At 38.9% G+C, this 22,635-nt stretch overlaps 1 protein-coding gene across 2 annotated transcripts in view; it reads left to right on the top strand.

The window, feature by feature from the left end:
* The window catches only part of GRID2 (glutamate ionotropic receptor delta type subunit 2), a 1,445,111-nt gene that overhangs the window by 1,412,806 nt on the left and 9,670 nt on the right, over positions 1 to 22,635 (top strand). Inside the window, exon 1 of one of the 2 annotated variants that reach the window (XR_013334690.1) lies at positions 16,566 to 16,694. The exons of the other annotated variant lie outside the window; for it this stretch is intronic. The gene's annotated coding sequence lies outside the window, so the exon portion shown is untranslated. Of the gene's footprint in view, positions 1 to 16,565; positions 16,695 to 22,635 lie in introns of those variants that run through there. 2 annotated transcript variants of the gene reach the window in all.

Below are 22,635 nucleotides of genomic sequence, written 5' to 3' on the forward strand. Positions count from 1 at the left end.
AACTCTGCCTTACTTCAGTGATATCTACAGGTCGTCCTGGGTTGTAAATACAGGCACTGCTCAGAGACAATGCCTCCACCCAGTCTTCTGCCCAAGCCTAGGTTACAAATCTCTAGGAAATGTCCCTCCTGCCTGGGACCACAGAGAGCACCTGAATCAGAGGGGAAAGTGAACACCTCAGGCTAGTTCCCCAAGGTCATAGCTTGAGGATGAATTCAGGCCAGACTCAGCTTCTGCCTGGTGCTACTTCATTTACCCCATTGTTTGCTTGGTTCTCACCACTTTCGCCAACCTTGCTATTTCAGAATAAGACAGATACCTTATATCCACGTAATTTTATCCTTTTCAGATGTTGGATTTTTTTTTCCCCCTTTGGTGAATCATTAAGAGAACTGGTTGTCACTTTCAACCACCTCAGAACTTATGCACAGGTTTGGGGTCACTGATACATTAGAAAATTGTTAAGACCTCCTTTCTTCCCGCATACATATCTAGCAACAGGCAATTCGCTGTTTTCTTAACTATGTTATTTTTCATCTCTTTTAATTTGGGATTGGTTATCAACTGAATAAATACTTTTAAAAATAGACTTTGCTGAATGGTACTTTGCTTCATCAATTAAAAAGGAAAAAAAAAAAGATGAGACGATCCATTTACCCTACATAATACCTTCCAAGCCACGCAATTGGATAACAGATGTTAATATTTTATACTCAGAAATTTGGAGTGGAAAACCACATTCTGTATTATGAGTATAGTAAATAAGGCAGAGCGAAGAACTTTCGTACTGGCAAACGTAGGTTTTATCCTATTGCACACATCTCATGATAACTGGTGAATAAAATACAATGTCCTCACAAAAAATTGACTTCCTTCTAGAGTGTCTTTATTTCTAAAAACAAATCCTGTTTCCAGTTCTTGTGACAGGATATTAATAAATGGCTAGCAAGTATGGCTATAGTTATCATTTCAACAAATTTTAGTAAATGCCCTCTCATGAAGGACAGTATGAGGTCCCTTGGGTGGAAACAAGTTACCTGCCATTGAAAAATTGGAAATAAGGTTTCTTATAGTTAAAAGATTTAATTCAATATTATCAGTATTTGCTGAAAAGCTGTTATATGAAAGCCACTGTGCTAAGCATTACACATGGTGCACATGAATATACATGTTTTAAAATGTGTCTGGATGTGTTCTACCGCCCAGCCGTTTCCTTGTCCCGCGTCAACATGCAGAATGCAGACTTTCTGAGGTGGCAGAATGCGTCACTCCCCGCCAGTGCAGTCCTCTTTGACCTTGGCCATTCCAGTTGACTGAGGCAAGTTCTCATGGACTAATAGAATCTATCTTCTTAGATTCAGATCATCTCCACAAAGTAGATGTGGAGATTTCCCAAGAGGCCAGACTACGAAGCCAACTTTTCAGAAACGTGAAAATTACCATAAGCTACAGGCAAACTATTAAATAACCCCTCCTCCTTATCAATGCCTCCAGGCCCTTCAGAGACTGACTCCTACCCTCTGGTCTCCAAGTCAGAATGATACAGACCACAATAACTCGTTTTCTATCCCTGCAGGAATAATCACTTCTGATAGTGCTCATAAGTGTTTGCATTTGCTTCAAAGGGATTACTCAGTGAATCCTATTCAGGTTACTTTTCAACTTCTATAAACTTCTATTTATATTGCAACTAAGACTCCTAGCCACCCTCCCTGACATCTAAGTAACAGGATACAGTGTGACCTATGAGCTGAGGAATAACGTCATGTTTTCCAGGATGCCCAACCATGACAACAGCCTCCACCTACACACACTTCCAGAAAAGTAGAAACTCTGTGGTTTTGCTCCATTTGTAAAGATCCACAGAGGCACAGAACAATTACACCACATAATGATTCACTCGACAGTGGGGACAGAAACAGACTAAAGGAGCAGTCTCTTGTTTTCTCACATGAATTTTCCAAATTTCTCTTGTTTCAATAGTTCTCTTTTTTTTTCCATGTAATATTAGTAACAAAGCAAAATTTGTTCAAATTTCAGCAATGCTTTTAATGATCTAAAAGCTCTTCCTTGACTTGTTATTACACCCAATTTAGGACCAAGTGTCACCTTTTGACTAATTTTGCACATTTCCTAGAATTTCTTGAGAGTAGAGGAAAAAACTGGTTGTGCTCTTTGGAAACATCATTACTTCCCTTATGCTATAGGCACGGCCGTCTGGCCTCTATGAGGAAAGAGGGCCTGGTTTTCCTCTGGAGAAACCTTACAGGCTCCCACTCAGATCTGGCAGTATATTTCAAAAAGCTCAAACTATCTACGATGAGATAGAAAATTCACACAATTTCCAGGATGACATTAATTCTCATTAATTAAAAACTAATTAAGCTTTCTTAACAGCTGCTTTAGAAGGAGAAACATATGTCACAAAATCAAAAAATTATACAACATCAGAACTAGAGAGGGATGGAAAACAGTGCTTTTAATAAATATTTAGCCTGCCAAAAGATTTGAAATATGAGTAGAAAGCACACTTTAAGTTTCCAAATTGTTATATCTCATTTTTTAAATTGGTGCTACTAAAAAATTTTAGGAATTTGTTGGCCTACATCTGTGGCTAGTTTTAATTTTTAAAAATCAGACATCATTATTGAAAAACAAAAGACAAACTACAGCTTGCTTATTCACTACACAGAAGATTCATAATGGGAGACTTTGAGAATTAGTTCTTCTCATGTATTATAAATAAGAGACAATTTGCAAAAATTGAAGTTATATAAAATTTTTCAAGATGAGCTACTCCTGGAGCAAAGGGTACCTATATCTACTTCACACTTACAGTTAATATTTAATTCCTCTCCAAAATTATATTAAAGTTGACTTTCAAATTAATGCTAGCCCTCTATTAGTATCTGTTTACAAAAGTTGACCAAAAGATTTAGTTTTAAAAATAAAAACACACTAAAATTAATTTGAAAATAGAGGTATCACATATCCAGCTCATCTAACTTGACTATATCATTCTAAAAAGAGTTATTGAATACCTAATATTTTCAAATACTTCCATAAGCAATGTTAAGGAGAGCTTTGAACATCAGTTCCTAGATGGATTATAGTTGTGTCATATATTTAATTGACATAATTGACATTAGATATCAAATACAGAGCTCTCATTCATATATAATCTTTTTTTAAAATTTCTTTTAATGTTTATTTATTTTTGAGAGAGAGAGAAACAGAATGTGAACAGGGGAGGGGCATAGAGAGACACACAGAATCTGAAGCAGGCTCCAGGCTCCCACCTGTCAGCACAGAGACTGATGAGGGGCTCGAACTCATGAATTGCGAGATCATGACCTGAGCCAAAGTCGGACACTTACCTGACTGAGCCACCCAGGTGCCCCACATATAATCTTTTTTAATGAGTATAATACTTCTTACCAAATGAACATATTAAAAATAAAAATAAAAAATAGCTAAGCAGGGTAGCGAGATATACATGTAATGGGGACTCCCAACCTCACTTCTGCGTGACTAACCATTTAAAACTTACTGTTCACTCACTCAGATTTCCCCATGGCAATGTCATGGTCAAACTGCCCATAAACTGAGCAACAAGTGTATAAAATCACTCCTCATGTGTGTAACCTCCAAAGTTTTTGGTGTGTCCAATTAACATGGTAAGTCCTATAATATAGCTCAATCACCAACAATTAATATATTTTACTTAATTCTTTCTTGTTCGTCATCATTAAGTGAAGTTTTTAATTTTTACTCAATAATAATTTCTATGTCTCTTTTTTAAAAAACTAATATTAGTACATATACATAAAGTTCAGTAAGGCTGCAGAGATTATTAAGAACAGAACAATCACACAAGATCAATCAGTCTATTGACTAACACTTTGTGAGCACCTACTATGAACAAGGCACCCTAAAACAGAGATTTCTTAACTGGCATGCCAAGGCCCGCTTCCAAACCAGCACTGTCTCCAGGTGCAGAGGTATTGATCCTCTCTGAGACATGATGAGCCCCTGGTCTGGAATTCTGTCCATGAACAGTTCTACTCATTTATGCCTGGCCTTTTTTTGGAAAGCTTCCAAAGGTGGAGAAAAAAAGAATAGAAACACTTGAAGGGTTAAATACAAATTCATAGTTGAAATACTGTCAGAAGACAAGAATATAGATTATATCACAGCAGAATGTATTTAATTCTCAAGTTAGTCAGTAGAGAAACTATTATATGAGAAGAGAAGAAGAAGAAGACTGTGTGGCACAGGATGGTTTGCCAGGATAAGTGGAAATTTAGCCTAATCACAGAGAATGTGGAAATCAGGGGAATGCAAAAGGGCTTCCAAGTGGAGTGTACAGTGCAACCAAAAGCACAAGGATGGGTATGAGCGTTGAGAGGAGCAGTAGCACATGATGTCTGGAATATGGGCTTCGTGCCAGGAAGTAGCAGGTAATAAAGCTCAAGTGAGCCTGTGCAAAGCCTGTAGGCTAGACTCAAAAGACTGCACTATATTCTGTTCATCCGTTCATTTCTTCATTCATGTATTCAACATATATTCACCCAGGTCCTGCTATTGCAACACACCATTCTAGGTGCTGGAGATACACCAGCAGACAAGGCTCCCTGCCCTCGTGGAGTCTGCAATCACTTGAAGGACAGACAATAACGGGATGAATAAGTGAGGCATATAATCTATTAAATAAGTGCTGTAGAGGAAAACAAAAAGAAGGAGTGGGAAGGCTAAAGTAAGAGTGGGCATTTGCTATTTTAAATAAGATGTCCATGAAATGCCTCACTGATTAGTTGGCATTTGAATGAAGCCTTAAAGAGAGGGAGGGAGTTAGCCGTGTTGCTGTCCGGAGAGAAAACATCCCTGCCTTTGAAAACTGCTAGTTCTAGGGCTTTGAGGCAGGAGTGTGCTGGCCATGTTTGAAGAATAGAAGGAATATCAATGTGGCTGGATCAGAATTAGGGGTGAGAGAGAGAAAGCTCAGAAGAGTAACACAGGCATCCAACTGATAAGGCTTTACAGGACGCTGTAAGAGACCAGAAATCACTGGAGTCATTTGAGCAAAGCAGAATGCCTGTTACAAGATCCAGCAGATTGATTACAAAGCCAGATGTAAATCAAACTTGGGATCAGAAGTGCTGCTCTTTTCCCACTTTCCCAAGGGCCTGAAAGTATTTACCACCATTTTTAATGTTATGGGAGAGCGGCATGGGGTGCCCGTTGCTGGCCATACCTCCATTTGGATTTCAGCCCTTGAACCATCAGAGAGAGACTGAAGTTGGACTGGTGTTCAGAGAGGCTAACAACCATAGAACGTATGGAGATCTCCATCATGGGCAAGGGGCAACCACTGAAAATTTTTACCAAAGGAGAAATCTGATCTTAAAGGGGTGGTTTAAAAAGCTCAAGCTGGTAGTAACTCATAGAATGGAATGGAAAAGAAGATAACTAAAAGGGTTGTGCAATAATTGAGGCATGAGCTGAACTTCTGTGGTAGCCCAAAAAGGAAAAAATGATACCAATGGTAGATGTATTTGAAGGGAGAATCAAGAGAACCTGAAGATTAACTGAATATAGACTGTAAAACAGAAAAGTAAGTCAAATTGACTGATTTTTCAAATTCAGATGCTAGAAAGATAGATATGATTTAACCAAAAAGTTCTAAAGTCATAAGAATATTCTGTTTTATTCTTTTTTTTTCTTAAATTGGGGGGTAAGGAGAAGAGATTATAGAATTGAGAATTGTTTATTTCCTTTCATCAGGAGTCTAAGTGAGGGCTTCTTAATAGATGGGGAAGGGGTTATCTAGAGTCCATGACCTTCCAACTGTGTTCCCCAGATTCCAAAAGGTTTTCCTCAGAACTTAGGGCAGGTGCTGTTCGGCGGAGGTGAGGCTCACTGGGCTTCAGTTAGAGCAGCTCCACTGTGGTCTTCGTATATCTCACTTCCAGTAACGATTTCCCTCATCCTCCAAATAACACATTCTTACAGATGACCACCACCTCAATTCGGGCGTTTTCTGAGGCAACTCATTACAGCGTTCAACAATTTTAATGGACTGTTCGATTATTCTTCCTTACAGTTGGTTTTGTATTGTGCTGAAAGTTGTCCCCTACTAGTTCTTTGAAACGCTACGGAACGAGCCTCATCCCTTTTTCTCACATGAGGTTTATCATGTTTCCCACACAGTGAATACTCAGAAATGACCAAACTCTCCTGTGATACGATGATAGGGACTCGCACAACTGGGGATTCAAATACACCCAATATCTCCAACGTCCTTAAAAGGAGGAATAAACTACAGCAGAGTCCCCTTGCATTATGCTTGCTAAAATGACCATGGAGCAGACATATTGAATTGAAATCCAAAAAATGTTTTAAATACAGACTTGTCTTATAAAAGGAACAAACTGAAATTAGCCCAATCGTTACAAACACGTGCTATGTGAAAGCCAATGTACTTGGAACCGTAAGTCAAATCAAATACCTGTGGAACTAATGTGTTTGGTTCCGGTAATTGCTGTGTGCTTTTAGTTCTGAGGCTATATCATCCTGAGAGTTCAGAAAGCATTCACTAACACAGTTAAGAGCATTATAGGAAAAGAAAAAGGTAGGTTTGAAATACGTATCATCATTACTCTTATCCTCTGAGAGTTTAAGAGGTAAGTGCTCACCCAGAAGGCCATCACAAAGACTACTTGGATTTTGTTATGGACGCTGTCTATCAGCTTTCACCATCTCTCAACACCAAGGTCATGATAGTGGTTCACTTCTAAAAGGTCAAAGATGATTTCTCAGTTTCAAGGAAAAAGTGTCTTATAGCAAATACCAAACAAGAAATGGGTAGCATGTACCTTTACGAATTTAGAATAGCTTTGATAAAACTTGCTTTTCAAATTGTTTAATATAATCCCTTGCAATTTGCTCTTGCCCCAGAATCTCACTTTTAAAATATAAACCATGAGTCTCACATTGACATACACAAAACTAATGTTTCTTTTCCTATAAAAGAGACAGTACCCAAATTGTATGCATATAGTGTATTGAATATCTACACAATGTAAGAATTTCAAGGTAGTTTGCCAAGTCACTTGTTTCTGGATTACATTTTAATATACTATATGGCATATATCTTCAGCTACAATTATTTCAAGTGTAAGGACTTTAATCCATTCTCATCTGAAAGTGTAAGTTGCCAGTTTCTGCCTCAATTCTTGCCCTTTGCAAGCCGTTATTTATGTTCTCCTAAATATAGCAACCATGCAGAGGAAGGGCATATTTGGTCATATGCCAGGTACAGTGCTAAGTACTGTCTACATGTTTCACTTGATTCTCATAAGATCTCTGTAAATTTGCTATTACTGATACTAACTGAACAGTTTAAAAACAAAATAGAGCCTAAGTCTCCAAAAAGTTAAGTCATTTGGCCAAGGTCATACAAATAGTGACCAGGGTGCCTGGGTAGCTCAGTAGGTGGGTTAAGTGTCCAACTTCTGCTGGGGTCATGATCTCTTGGTTAGTGAGTTTCAGCACCGCGTCAGGGTCTGTGCTGACAGCTCAGTCTAGAGCCTGCTTCAGATTCTGTGTCTCCCTCTCTCTCTCGGCCCCTCCACTGCCCATGCACTCACTCTCTCACTTTCTCTCTCTCTCCCTCTCTCTCTCTCTCTCCCAAAAATAAATAAATAAACTTAAAAAAATAGTAAGTGACCAAAACAGAATTCAAACCTACATCTGTTTAACTCAGAAATTCATGTTCTTTCTACCACAACAGGCTGCTCCTGGCATCAAAGAGAGACGGGAGTGAAAGGCGCTTTTATAGCCCTTCACGGCTGCAAGAGGCTTTGAACACTATTGGGAGCCATAAAAACCAACTGGTACTCACTAGCTGAGTATATTTTTGACACAGAAACTACAAGTAGTAAATAAAATATTCATAAAAGATGAATATAAATGGTGCATGCATCATAGTAGCTTAGAAAACATAAACTGATTCTCAGACCCTGCCTGATTCCCTTCTGCAGCAGACCCTGCACAGAGACCAGCAAGCCTGCCGGCAAACCTCCGGATCCTCCTGTGCTCTTTACCTCTGCTCATGACGTCAGTGACTCTCTGTCTTCTTCCCCTCTTTCTTTGCATCTCCGTAATGGAAGCATTAGAAAAACAAAGCCCTGTTGGGTCACCTGACATAATGCTTTACTACCTGACGCCCTTTTTTCCAGCCTTACTGCTGCTGGACAAGTTTAACCACATGTTAGCCTCTGTGGGAAAACATTACAAGCTTCACTCTTTTCCAGCTCACATCCCTCCTAATCATCTTACTAGGTCATCGTACTAAACTACTTCTCAAGTCAGGTCACTCCACGATTTCTCTTTCCCCATGGCATTTCTATGGCCCACTAACCAATGGCCAAGCACCTTAGCCAAGAATCTCTTCTGGCAGGAAGTACGAAGGCAGCCTTCACAGAAAGTAATATTTGGGACAAGGGGGTAGGATTTTGACAATTAGAAATACGAATGTAGACTGTAAAAGCTATGTGCAAAGAGAAAATGGGAAAATATGATTGACATGTTTGGACCAAGAATAAAGCTATTTGGCTTGGAAGAGACAGAGAGAAGATAAGGTAGAAGAAGCAGTTGGTTGATGCATTTAACAACTACATTTTGAGTATATGCCAAGATGCTAAGCATTGCAGAACATATAAACATGCAAGATCTCAGCTATGAAGGAAGAGATGTTGTGTATATGGTAACTACAATATAAGGCAAAGCATGACGTGTTTCCTAAAAGTGATCCAACATATTAGAGGAATTGAAGGGAGAGACAATACTCTTCCAAGTATCCTTTTATTGAAATGATATATAAGTACTTTTAAGTAAAAGTCGACAGTGTCTGAGAATTCAGAGAAAGGCAAGACTTTTCCTCACCAGGGTGATAAAATGTCTCCTTGGAGAAGACGGTTGGGAACTGGGTTGAATAAGGAGTATAGTTTCCAACAATGCAGAGTAGAGGAGAAAACATTTTTAGGCAAAGGGAAAGATATGATCCAAAATCACAGAGGAGAAAAGCAAAAGCACATTTGAGAAAAATCAAATAACTTGGTTGCAACATATGGCCCATGAAGAGCAGTAAGAATATAAGATGACAAAACTATAAAAATCAAATCCAACCACCTACCTAATGTTTGAGTGTCATCCCTTTTATAGTCTATTCCATTTTTGAACAGCTGTGAATATTAGTAATATGATAGTGTTTACAGCCTACTGGGGAAGACAGACAATTTAACAGGCAATGACAATAAACTGTGATAAGTGCTGTAGTAATGGAAATACAAAGTGATTTGCAATCCAGAGCAGGGATAAGAAGAGCTCCCTAGCTGGGATTCCAAGCTCGACTTGAGGTATAATTGAGAGTCAGCCAGGCAAAAGAATTAGGGGTAAGCAGTACCTGTGAAGGTCTGAAGCCAGAGGGCCAGTATTGCTCCAGGAACTGAAAGAAGTCCCACCAAATCGGAACTTACAGGGAATAGAGAATAAATTGAACAGGTAGAAAGCAGTCCTGACAATGCTCCATAAACCACATTAAGGAATTTGTCTTTTTAAAGAATAAAGTTCCAGGCATCACTAGGTAGCCATTGGTGAGTTTAGGGTGAAGTAGTGACCTGTTCATATTTTTATTTTAAAGTATCATTCTAGCTGCCCCAGGAGAAATTTTTGGAATAGGACAAGATCTGAGAAGGGTAGACCAGTTTGTAACCTTGGGTGGCAATCAAGTCCTAGTCACTGGTAGTAGCAGCAAGGAAAGAAGGTGGTGGGAAGATTTTAGGGAGAATTTTGGCAGGAATGGGGCCTGGGTCTGGGCTTGAGGTCTTTCTGGAAGTTTTTAGCATAAGTGAAATCATGAGCAATGATAAAAATCATCCAAGGAATAAGGGTTCTATTTGGCAGAAATGAGATCTGGGTACAGAACCCTGTGAAAGATCAACACTTGATCAAAGGACAGAAGAGTATACTGGCTGAAAGAGAGTGAGGAAGAAAACTTTAGGTGCGAGTAGTGTCAGAAGTCAAGAGAAGAGTAGTTCAAGAAAGAGTGGTCAGCATTGTCAAGTGCCCATTAGATTTAGCAACATGAAAGTCTTCCCCATCTTGGCAAGAACGGTGTGAAGGACAATTGGTGGAGACAGAAGTCAGACCGTAGTTTGGGAAAGAATAAGTGGAAAGGCTTATACACCATTCTTCCAAGGACTGTGGTGATGAAAGGGAGGAGAACAAAAGGATCTGTACCTGGAAGACAGAATGGGATCCAGGAAGGGTGTTTGTTTCCAAGATAGGAGAGACTTGAGCGCATTTAAACACAACAGGAAGGTGCTGGTAGTGAGATCGATGTTGAGACTACAGTAGCAAGAAGGGTATTCAAAAGATGAAAAGAAATGAGATCCAGAACAGGATTAGTCTTCAAAAGGAGAAAGGAAACATATGTTATTGTAACTGGGTGGAAGGGCAAAAGCATACATGTGTATACAAGTAAATTTCTGGGTTCAATAGCAGGATGTTCAGTAAGAGCTCTGTCGGATGCTGTTTTCCATAAAATGGAGAAAGTAAAGCACTGGTGAAGGTCTAGCATCAGAGATTTTGAAAGAATAAAGAATGGGAGAGCTGACGAGAGCGACAGAGTTCACCGCGGCACAGCTTCCAGGGCTCAGCTGAGGCTGGAGGCCGTGGCCTGATCTGTACAAGAGTAATTTTTTTCAACTATTGTCAGCAGCTTCTGTTTAGTTACAGGAAGACAGAGAGAGTTGGATTTAACTACAGTTGCAGATGTGACATAAGTATGAATAAGCAGCAGAGTGGCCATTCAAAGTACTACTGAAAAAAAAAAGTTAATTTTCATGGGGCGTCCCAGTAAAATATGAAGATAGAAGTAGGCTATAGTAATTAGGGTATAAAATGCTACTTGCCATAAAAATATGCCCCCCTCCCAAATTTCAGTGGCTTAATATAATAGATCATTTTTCACTCACATAAAGTTCAAAGGCAAGCAGAAGATCATCCTCCAAGCCATGATTCAGGACCCAGGTTCCTTCTATCTAGAGAGTCAGGCCCCAGGACCTTGGAGTCTTCCCATGGTCTTCAGTATGTGGGTGGCAGATGAAGAAGGGGGAGAACATAGAGGATTGTGGGAGTTTTAATGTACTAGATGGAGACGTAGCACTTGTCACCTCCATCCTCAGTCTGTTGGCTTATCACGTGACCACATCAAAACAGTCTGATAAGCATCTGACCTCACTGCCATAGAGGCACAGAGTCAAGTCAGGAAGCTTTGTGACAATCTAAACACAAAGAAATAACAGGCCAAACAAGCCAAAAAGCAGTTGAAATGAGAAGGAAAGCACACTGATATCTTGAGAACAATGACAGACAAGAGTTTGGGATTACATGGATCAAGAATGATAAACAAGTTTCTGTCTAAAGTACAGCATTAAAAGGAATGATGGGGTCCAAATCCAGGGTCATTGAGGCCTACCCAAACCATCCTATTTAAAGTTATAACTCCTTCCCCCAACACCTCCCATCTCCCCTCAGGGGGCCCAATTCTCTTCATCGCACATGTCACCTTATACTATGTAATTTACATTCTTGTTATTGTCTCTTTCTATCATAATGTAAGCAAATTAGGCCAAGGTTTTTGTTTATTTCTCTTTCCTCAGTGCCTAAAACAGTATCTGGCATGTGGACGGTTATTGAATTTTTACTTGTGGAATAACTGAGTGTCATGAGATTAATAAGGTCATTGTTATGGTGAGGTCAATTTAAAATGGGAAATACACGCACGTATCTACTAATGCTGGCTTAGCTATAGAAAGAAAAGGAACCCTCAAACATCACAACAGAGATTCTAGGTTGGGTACCTGGGGAGGGAAACAGTACACTCAGGGAAATTATTTTTTAGGTGGAATGGAAGATGATATTTAGTTTTCGAAATATCATACTTGAAATGAAGGTAAAATATCCAAGTGGATATATTCAGCAACACACTGAAAATGCAGGAGCTGGGTTTAGCCAGGACATTCAGAACTGAAGTCTCAGGATAAAAAGAGAAAAGCCTCAGGATAAGAAGATAGAAAGTTATTCAATGGGCAATAGAAGTTTTGAGTAGCAAAGTTGTATGATCTAAGGATACATTCAGGGATACTTAATCTAGTGGCTTCCAATTAGATATAATAAAAATAACACAATTTAATTCTATCAGAAAATACTCTTTTAGGAAAATATTTACTTCATTATTTATATCAATATCGCTGTATTTATATAAAACGCAGCATATACACAAAGGAAATCTAAAACTTGTTTTCTCATGGTTCTGTTGAAAAGTGATCACTGCCTACGCCCTCATGTGGTAGCTCTAGGTAGAATAGGCTTACCCCTCAAGTCTGAATTGAACTGTTCCTTGGCCACAGGATGGAAGAACACATCATCTTTTTTTTATTATTCTGTAACTGCATCCTCAGGGAGCAGAGAAATTACTTTTTTTCTCCTCACAATCTTTCTATTCTTAATATTTATACAACCCCGAAGCAATAGCTTAACCATGGATAATTAGTATGCTTGCAAAAGTCCAAATCAACAAATACAAATACGAGATAAATGACCTAATGTTTGTTAATTCAAATTTTCAGTAATTAACCATAGAAATGATTTTTAATTGCTATTCTTAAACTTTTGAATTTTATCTAAATTAGCTATTCTGAAATTTGATGGGAAATAAGGAAAAATATTAATGCCATAGCTATATGTAAAAATGCCAGAAATATTGAAGATAATGTCCAAGCTCCACACCAACTAATTCTTTAAATTCTTTAAATAAAGAAATTGTTAATGATCCTGTTACAGCTTCACTTCATAGACAAGTTAGGCTGATATTCAGCTAATGCCACCCCATATCCATTATACTGAAAGGAACTTAGCCAGTGACCTCAACAGGATCTTGGTCAAAATCAATTTTCCAATTCAGCACCAAAAAAGTACATTTTATGATATTTTTGGTGTCAAATTTCCTCTGCCTAAAATACTGACTGAAATCATAGTAAAATATGCTACATGGTCCCATATTTTTCTATCTCCATTTGAATATGGGACATGTTGTACTATATTTGAAAAAAGAGGGGCGCCTGGGTGGCTCAGTGGGTTAAGCCTCCGACTTCGGCTCAGGTCATGATCTTGTGGTTTGTGAGTACAAGCCCCACATTGGACTCTGTGCTGACAGCTCAGGGCCTAGAGCGTCCTTCAGATTCTGTGTCTCCCTTTCTCTTTGCCTCTCCCATGCTCATGCTCTGTCTCTCTGTCTCTCAATAATAAATTTAAATGCTAAAAAAAAAAAAAAGAAATTCCAATAAGATCAGTTTAAGAGTAGTTTTGAAAAGGGCCTGGGTGGCTCAGTTGGTTAAGCATCCAACTTCAGCTCAGGTCATGATCTCCAGTTTGTGGGTTCGAGCCCTGTGTTGGGTTCTGTGCTGACAGCCTGGAGCTTGCATCATATTCTGTGTCTCCTTCTCTCTCTGCCCCTCTCCCTGCTTGTTCTCTCTCTCTCTCTCTCTCAAAAATAAATAGACAATTTTTTTAATTTTAAAAAGAGCAGCTTGGGAGGCTAACTGTTATATGACTTAAATATCCACAGACTCTCTAAAGTTGATAGAGTATAAGTTTCAGAAGTATCTGAACCTCTAAGGAGTTTTAGAAAATTCTGAACATTTGAACAAATATTAAAAAACTGTGGGGTTTCTCTGTATCTAGCCAAAATATAAACAGCAGTTTCCCTTAATTACTTTTTAGAACACACTACAATAGAATGAACATGAATAATTCAATATAATTCTCTGAAGTGATTATTTAGAATCTAAAATAGAAAAGATGGTAAAATAAAAAGAGTCCTCAATTTACAAAAAGTTTATTTCTAGAAGTTCATTTATAAGTCACTTATTTTGAACACACGGTGTATGATTTCTTGGGGCAGGAAGGCTATATACATAATGGTTGCTTTTTAGGTTAGCCTTCAAAACATGTTTCACCATTTACATGGTTGAAATACTTTTCATAAAATGATATAAAAGTAATATTTCTACACTAGGTTTTGTACAAAGAGAAGATACAGTAATGTGAGAGAGCATGACATTCAAAATATTTTTAGAATACTCTTCCTGAGAAAGTAGATATCAGTATAGAGACTAAAGTACAGCTTTCATATCCATCATTTGTCAGCTGTGCCACTCTAGACAAGTTACTTGATGTCTCCGTTTCATTCTCATCTATGAAAGAGAAATAACAACAGGACACGCCTTAGTTTCCTTGAAAAGATTTTGTGCAAAGCACATAGAACACTTCTTTGTTCATAGTAGGCTCAAAATAGTGTTATAATGTTATTACTCTGCACACTTCTGTTTAATATAATGCAGGAATTCATCAAACATAGATGCTACAAGAGTGCAAAGTATGGCAAAAGCTAACATTTATTCTTTCAAGCCAATTTTGTAAGGTCTTTATTGAAAGAGATGTACAAGTGAAAATATATGCATTTGCCACTCTATTGTTTAGCAATTGTGTACAATCTTGTGAACTTTGCAGTATAAAGTAAGAAAATATTAAAGCATTCAAAGTTTAGAAGCATACATTTTATTCCAGAGAAAGTAGACTGTAAACTATGCAATAAAATTATTTGACCACACCTTCAGGGTCAAAATTGTACTTCTGATTATGTATTAAAATATGCTTCGTCTTAAATATCTCTGAGCTTGAAGAATGCAAAGAAGTGGGGCGCCTGGGTGGCTGAGTCAGTTAAGCCTCCGACTCTTGATTTGGGCTCAGGTCATGATCTTATGGCTCCTGAGATCAAGGGCGGCAGCACAGAACCTGCGTTGTACTCTGCGCTGACAGTGTAGATAGAGCCTGCTTCGGATTGTCTCGCTCTTTTGCTCTCTACCCCTCCCCTGTTCTCTCTCTCTCTCTCTCTCTCAAAATAAATAAATTAACTTGAAAAAAATAACGCAAAGCAGGAATAAGTGAATAACATAAAAAATGCAAAGCAGCTTCAACAGCATTACAAAACAATCATATCCAAAGCCAAGGTGAAAATAGTGAGTGAGGTAAGCCTGTTTACAGGAGCTCTACAAACTAACACTAAAAATACAGTATTTTAATGTTTTAAAAAAAGGCTTTCTCTTCTGTCCAAGAAAAATGAAAACAAAGACTGTTAACATTAAAGAGATTTCATTTTTTAAGGTCTTCTCCACTAAAAATGTGTTTATTCTTCAAATTAAAATAGCAACAGGAAAAGAGATCGGGGCAGTTTCTGACACCGTAAACATTTGATGTTAGTTGACACAGTGACAAATGCAAGGCTACAGGGCTGAGAGAAGTACAAGGGCTCAGAGAGACCCTTATTTTCTTTTCTCCAATCGCTCTCTAGGGAAGAGAAAACGTTAACTTTTGTTCTCCTCTAGTACATCGTAACCCCCTGCTGTCATTTACAAAGCCAGATGGTGGCGCTGTGGTACCATTCGTTGAAATTTTAGCTCTGACCTCTCAGGTTTCTGTAAGCTGTAGCATTTTGTGAAAAGATTCAAGACCTCTTTTGAAAAAGATATTACTTTAAAAGTACTTTACACTTCTCTTTAGGGGTATGTAAGCCCATCGTTTAAATCCTTTCGGTTATTTTCGTGTTTACTGTCTTTACAAGGACGTACCTAAAACCTACACATACAAATGACTTAGTATACTTTCTAAAACATTGAAAGGTTGTGGCATTTTGTGTCACTGTTTTTTCTTAGTTCATGGAAATAAAAATAATAAATGATTATAGTTTGTCCATGCTATTTTCATATATTCATAATTTATATATAAAGTCCTATGACACTTCCCAACCCCAACCCACTGCCCAAATCTTGAGGGGGAAAAAAATTGTAAAGGCTTTCTCAGCAAAAGTAAATTCAGGTTTACTGTCCTCTTCTCAAACTCTCTCACCAGTTGGTGGGAAGGCTTGTTTCTCCTGAAAGTGTTGTTAGGAGGTAATCGGGTGATGCCTCTAATTATCCTGACTCTCTCTCCTCCTCTGTGGACCTCATTAAACCACCTTCTTCTTGGAAGTCTGGGTTTCATCTGATTAAACCCCGAAGATGAAAACTGAAAATTGAGTTAGCTAATGCAAAATCATGAATTGGGTCATTTTCTCCCCCATCCACATTGCCATCAATATTCTTCTTTTACCCTCGGCCACCCTGAACAAAAATCATACCAGGTGACCCTGCCATTCCCTTCCTACCCTACTTTGATTCTGAATAAAGTGAACATCAGAACAACATAAATCATCGCAACTGTCAGAAGGCCAGGTCCAAGTGGACATATCACGGGTGAAAAATAAGGCTCAAGAAGAAAGACACGTCTGGAAAAGGCAACAGGCAATTTTAAAGTCTGTGTAACAAAGGCCCTTGTGACCAAGGCACAGTCTCAGCATCACCCACTTTATCTAAATGAATGAGCCAGGGCGGAGAGAAGGGTTCGTGGTCATCAGGATGCCCCAGCTGGAGGGACCACCCGTTTTCTGCTCACCTGCTACAGCATCTGCTCCACGCAGGCCCTTTAAAGCATGGAACTTCAGATCTCGCAGATCTTCTCACCTCTTCTAGGTAACCTGGGTAGCAGGGTACATGCCATTTAGCTGCAGTCCTCTGTAACGACTCTTTTAACCTATGTTTCCAATGGAAACAATGTTCTTTTCCAAACGAAGCCTCAGGTTGATATCCAGTATGCCAAACAGATTAAAGCAGTCTTTTAACACATATTTACTCTATAGCTTAAAATTTATGAAATTTACTTGCTTCAAGGCAATAAATGAGGAAAATGGGCGACTGTTCTAGACTAACCACTTTGGTGGTTTAATGGACCCATACAAAACCACTAGGAGAAAGTATCTATACCATAGAATTTGAGGGAAGCCACTCCTAACCTGCGTTGATGATGGCTTACTTCCCTATGAAACAAAAAGGAAAGGGAAGGAAAAGGGAAGAGACAAGACAAGGAAAAAAATCCACATTGGAAATAACTGGATTCTAATCATGGAGATAAGAACATTGACTTATAACATACTTTAAAAGCTCTTGTTCTGCAACAAAGCCCTGAATTTCCCCCACCAATTCCATTTTCTTAGGCAACTTCCAGTTCTTCCTATGTGGGCAGTTGGTTTCCAACTTGGTTCTATGGGAATTCCAACCATCCTTGATGGTTGTCTACAATTGAACGTGCTTTGTCTATTTCTATAGTCCTAGTTCTAATTGTCTTCTAAAATAATCTAATATAAATAATATAATATCAAGATGCACTTAAAACCAAATGATTTGAGAAAACACCTACCTGAATTCCACAATGCCACTTAGTCCTTTTGTGCACAAGACACCTACATTGAGAATTTTCTGATAAACCATGAGATGAGGCTGAGTCTCAAAGCTTCAGAAGCTCCAAGGATGTCCTGTCTTCTCAGCGTGCCTCTCTCAGGCAGTTTTTACCCCCTGGCAAAAGTCAAAAGGGGAAAAAATGAGGTGAGAAGAGGGATAATGTCAAGCATCCTTCCTGTTTGTCCAGGACCAGTTGTGAGTTATCTACAGTAATGTGGAATTCTCTCCGAAAGATAAAGGCTTTCTTTAGAAAGCTAGATTCTTCCCATCTATAGCTTATATATGTGTGTGTATGTATATGATTCACCTGATTGCAGATTTTCTTTGGGGAGACTGAGTAAGACGATAGAACGTAATTTGTTCCCATCAAAAATGCTTCTCCAAAATATAAACTCAAACTCCTAACAGAAATTCTATCAGGGTGTCTCTAATTCTGAGCATAACTGAGAGGTTCCTTTTTAGATGGCAGTGATACGTCTGTGGAGTTTTATTTCCAGGGAGACAGGGCAGGATTTGCTGCTATGCAGACTGAATAATGTTGGAAGCCAACATCATGTCACATTTTGTGTGCACTTTCCAAAGAATAATCCAAGCGTTACGAATGGGACACAGACTGCCATTGTCCCAGGGACACTTTAATAACCCACACCTACAATATTCAACCTGTTGTTTGCATAGGGACAACTTTGGAACACAAAACCCACCAGAACGACTTGGGGAAAGGAGCCGTGGAGAGGCAGAGACCCAGGCGCCACGGCTGCTCCACGTTTCATCCTTCATGGCAAATGAGTCTGTTTGGAGTTTATTTATGCTTGAGGATGGGGGTCGTGCGGCTTGCTTTCTTCAAAGCACCGCAGCGAGCATGTCTTAAATCTGCTGCGTGCTAACTTGGTTTCTTCCTCATGTTGCACTTTCAGCAGGCTTTGCCAACTTGCAGATAATTTTTGTTTTGTTTTGCATAATGCGGCTCAAATTAAGTAACATGGCCACATGCCCTCGGGCTTTAAGTTGTGCCTGGCCAGCTTCTTTTCTGTTTCTCCCCAGCCCCCTCCCTTCCTCCAGTTCCTGGCATCTGTTGTTCTACTAGGATATTCTTCAAGAATGGAAGACTCTGTAGAGCAAGATGAGAAGAACCAATAATTCTCACAGGCCCCAAGTGACCATCTTTAAGCACTCCTATACAATTCTTAATTATGATTGCTGTCTTATTTACTTTAGAAAACAAATTCTAATAGCCCAGCACATCAGATTTCATTTTGGCTTGAAAATATCAGTGACTCTTTTCATATATGATATTTTTAGCATAGAGATAGGAATATTTAAGAAAATAATGAACAGAATTACAAATCGTTATGATATATTTAATCCTGTTTATTTTGGATAGTATCACAAAAATAACTTTTTTCTTTTCATATATGCTATTACCTTAGTATATGGTAGTATTCTGTAAACCATGGAAAAATTCAAAACCCAAGAGAAGTTTTTTAAGAAAAACACTTTAGGGAAAGCCATAAGGCTAAAAAATTTACAGAAGCATCATGAAGGAAAAGATTATGTGTGTGTGTATAAAGTATACAATACTTATCAATAGGATGCCATATACAGTTCACTTAGTTTTTACCTTAATGACAGGTTTCAATTATGTGTAAAATGACAAAAGACAAAAATATAAACTAAAAGCTGATAGCATACATTTTGCTAAAGGACATCTTCCTACAATTTAAACTTAAACTTGACACTTACTTAAATAAGTCCCAATAAATCCATAATAATATAACATTTGAAATTTACCTTTGGTGCTTGATATAATTTTTTAATTAAAATTGTATCCCTTTAACATAATATTTTTATTTTTATTATCATTCTTATAACCAGATGGGTAAGTACAGGCTTCTTCTTGATTTCTACAAATACTATTAACACTGAAATGTAAAAATAATACGCTCTACACAGGAATTTGTGTATATTGCAGTCAGTTGGGTCTTAAAAGCAAGTATATTAATCACAAGTAGTTCATGTGAAAACTGTGTGAGGATTGATTTGACTTTATGAGCTGATATGGGGGAAGAAGAGTTGAGGGAGTGTGTGGAAGGTCCCAAGGTGGTTCTCCGGTCAGGGTCCCACAAGCCTGGACTAAAGCTGCTGGCTGAGCTGCACACTTTCCTGGAGCCACGGGGCTCTCTTCCAAGTTCACTTGGTGTTGAAAGAACTCCATTCCTTGCAGCTGTAGGTCAGAAGCCTCTTTTCTATTGACATCTGACTGGTCAGGGGCCACTCACAGCTCTCAAAGGCTGCTCACAGCTCCTTTCCACTTGGCCACTTCCAGGGGCCATCTTGGGCTTCAAGATGACTCATGACCCTAACAGAGCCCAGTTCCTTTTAGGGTTTCCGGATTAGGTCAGGCTCAGCCAGATGATCTGACTTTTGACTAACTCGAAGTGAACTGATTAGTAACCTGATCGCAGGAGTGATACTCCATCATATTTCCAGGTCCTGCCCACACTCAAGGCGAGGAGATTCGACAGAACTCACATAGCAGCATGCGGGAACTTTGAGGACCATCTTAGAACTTTGCTTTGCACGAAAAGCTAATTACAGATAGTGAAACGATTGTGAAGGAAATAAAGTAGGAGCTAGAGTGATCAGAAAGGCCTCCCTTGGGCAGTAATATTTGACCTGAGACTTGCAAAGTAAAAGAATGGGCCTTCGTGGGAATGTACTTCCAAAAGGATATTGTGTTGCTATTCAAATTCAGTGTTTTATTATAATATTGTTATATTTCCACTTACATGTCAAAGTACACACTTTCTGAGATTTTTTTTAATTATTTTTATGTTTTATTTATTTCTAGGAGAGAGAGACAGCGTGAGCAGGGGAGGGTCAGAGAGAGAGGGAGTCACAGACTGAAACAGGCTCCAGGCTCTGAGCTGGCAGTCAGCACAGAGCCCGACGCGGGGCTCGAACCCAGGAACCGCGAGATCATGACCTAAGCGAAAGTCGGACCCTTAACCGACTAAGCCACCCAGGCGCCCCACACTTTCTGAGATTTTTATAACAAGAATATTCCAACTTCTAATGCATATTTTAAAATAAAACTTCTTTTTCTAGAAGCTCTAATTTAGCTCCTCCAGGACAGAGAATTTGTGATGTGTTGGAGCTCCTTTCCCGGAGGCCCTGCAGAGAAACGCCTCAACAGCTATTGATGGGAGATACCGAGACAGGGTGCCCTTGGAAAGACAAAAAGGAAGTCCCCCACAAACTAGCAATTATAATTCCATCATGGTGACTGCGTCAAAACCACTCATACATTAATTCCAAAAGCATCTGTGGCAGGATATTTTTGAAACACCAATTTATGTTCTGCTTTCTACAGTTTTCCCTCCTTCTACTCCAAGCCCAGAGCCAGGCTCATTGTGTTTCTTTGCCTGGGGCGTTTTGCAAAGTGGAAAGCAGAGCTGGCATGAGTTTTTCCTGCCTTTGGTACAGACTTAAAGTTCTCAGAGATGATGTTAGAATATCTGGAGATGTAGAAATGCCAGAGAGTTACTCTGGAAGCATTTGGGGGGAGAGGGAGCTGTCAGTGAAAGGAGACCCTGTGAGGAGGCTTGTACCGCAGGACACAAGCCTCTCCGAATAGTCTTACTTCCAAAATCTGAGGAAAAGCATCAAAGCCTTAAACTTGGAAGGGACTCTTCCCTCACCCTGAAACATGAGCATCTCATTAGAAAACCTCTGTGGACCCCATGACTAGAGGAATCTCTAAACACGGTGGCTTGTGTTTGAAGACCCAGAACCATGACCCAAACTCGATTTGAGGGCACACACGTGTGGGGGAGGTGGAGGAGAGCCTCACCAATGACCATGACTGAATTCCCCAAGTCAAGTTTAAATCATCTGTGAGCTCATAGACGATGCATTGTGCACATACTGCTGAGAACTTACGTACCACGGGCATCAGGGAAGTGCTAACAAATTCTGTCCTCATTAAACCAAATGGCTCAGGTAGCAGAATTGTTCGTACATATGTTACTGACAACACAGAATAATTTTTGCTAGTTTAAATGGTTTGAAGCATTTCTGTACCTCTGAGATAACAGTCTTCCTCTACCTTCCCAAATGCCACTTCCTACCCTCTGAATGGAGTGTTGGTGCAGAAGAAAGTTGGACCAGTTAGGTTTATTCGTTTTCAGTCATTTATTGAGGACTCTTTATCATCCAAGTACTTAGGCTTACAAAGATAAATAACACCAATTCCTTCCTTTATCTAAGAATGGAGAAAGGCAAGAGAGAGAGCTACAGGCAGTATGTATTAGTGGTTACTCACCAAGGCTCAGGAATCAGAAAATGTGAGTTCAAATCTAAGCTCTTCCACTGCTTAGCTGCCTGATTTTGGGAAAACCATTTAATGATCTTGAATCTCAATTATATTGCCCTTTAAATAGTTCCTATAATTAGGGGTGCCTGGGTGTCTCAGTCAGTTAAGTGTCTGACTTCGGCTCAGGTCATGATCTCAGGTTCCTGGGTTCGAGCCCCACTTCAGGCTCTGTGCTGAAAGCTAGCTCAGAGCCTGGAGCCTGTTTCAGATTCTGTATCTCCCTCTCTCTCTGGCCCTTTTTTGCTCATGCTGTCTCTTTGTCTCTCTCAGCAATAAAACATTTAAAAAAAATTTTTTTAATTAATAAGTAAATAAATAATTCCTATAATTAATAGATTCTAGTAATGATTTTTGCCTTGTGGTGATGTTGTGGCCATGAATGTTTATGAAAGCTTATTATTATACACAAGTCTTTGCAATACAATATTGTAAGTAATATGGTATTATATTTATGTAAGCTACATTGTTTTTCTTCAGTCACCACATCTTTATTGAGGACCTACTATGTTACTAGATCTGAGTGATAAAAGTCATGTAAACTCTCCAAGTCTGCTTCCTTTGTAAAGTGAAAAATTTGGAACAGATGATCCTTATAGTCCCTATAAATTGATAGTGAACTTAAGGGGAATCTGTACAAAATACCAGCCCACTGTTCTTTTAGAAAAATATTTAGATCATATCCACATAGACATATAGGGAAGAGATGAAGAGCTAGAAAGAAATGAACAAAAAATAGTAAATTGAGCCAAGCAACTATCTATTTTTTAAATAAATAAAAATATTGGAAGCTAACTAGTAACT

Source organism: Crocuta crocuta, unplaced genomic scaffold, assembly GCF_008692635.1.
Source record: "Crocuta crocuta isolate KB4526 unplaced genomic scaffold, BGI_CrCroc_1.0 scaffold83, whole genome shotgun sequence".
NCBI classification, from domain to species: domain Eukaryota; kingdom Metazoa; phylum Chordata; class Mammalia; order Carnivora; family Hyaenidae; genus Crocuta; species Crocuta crocuta.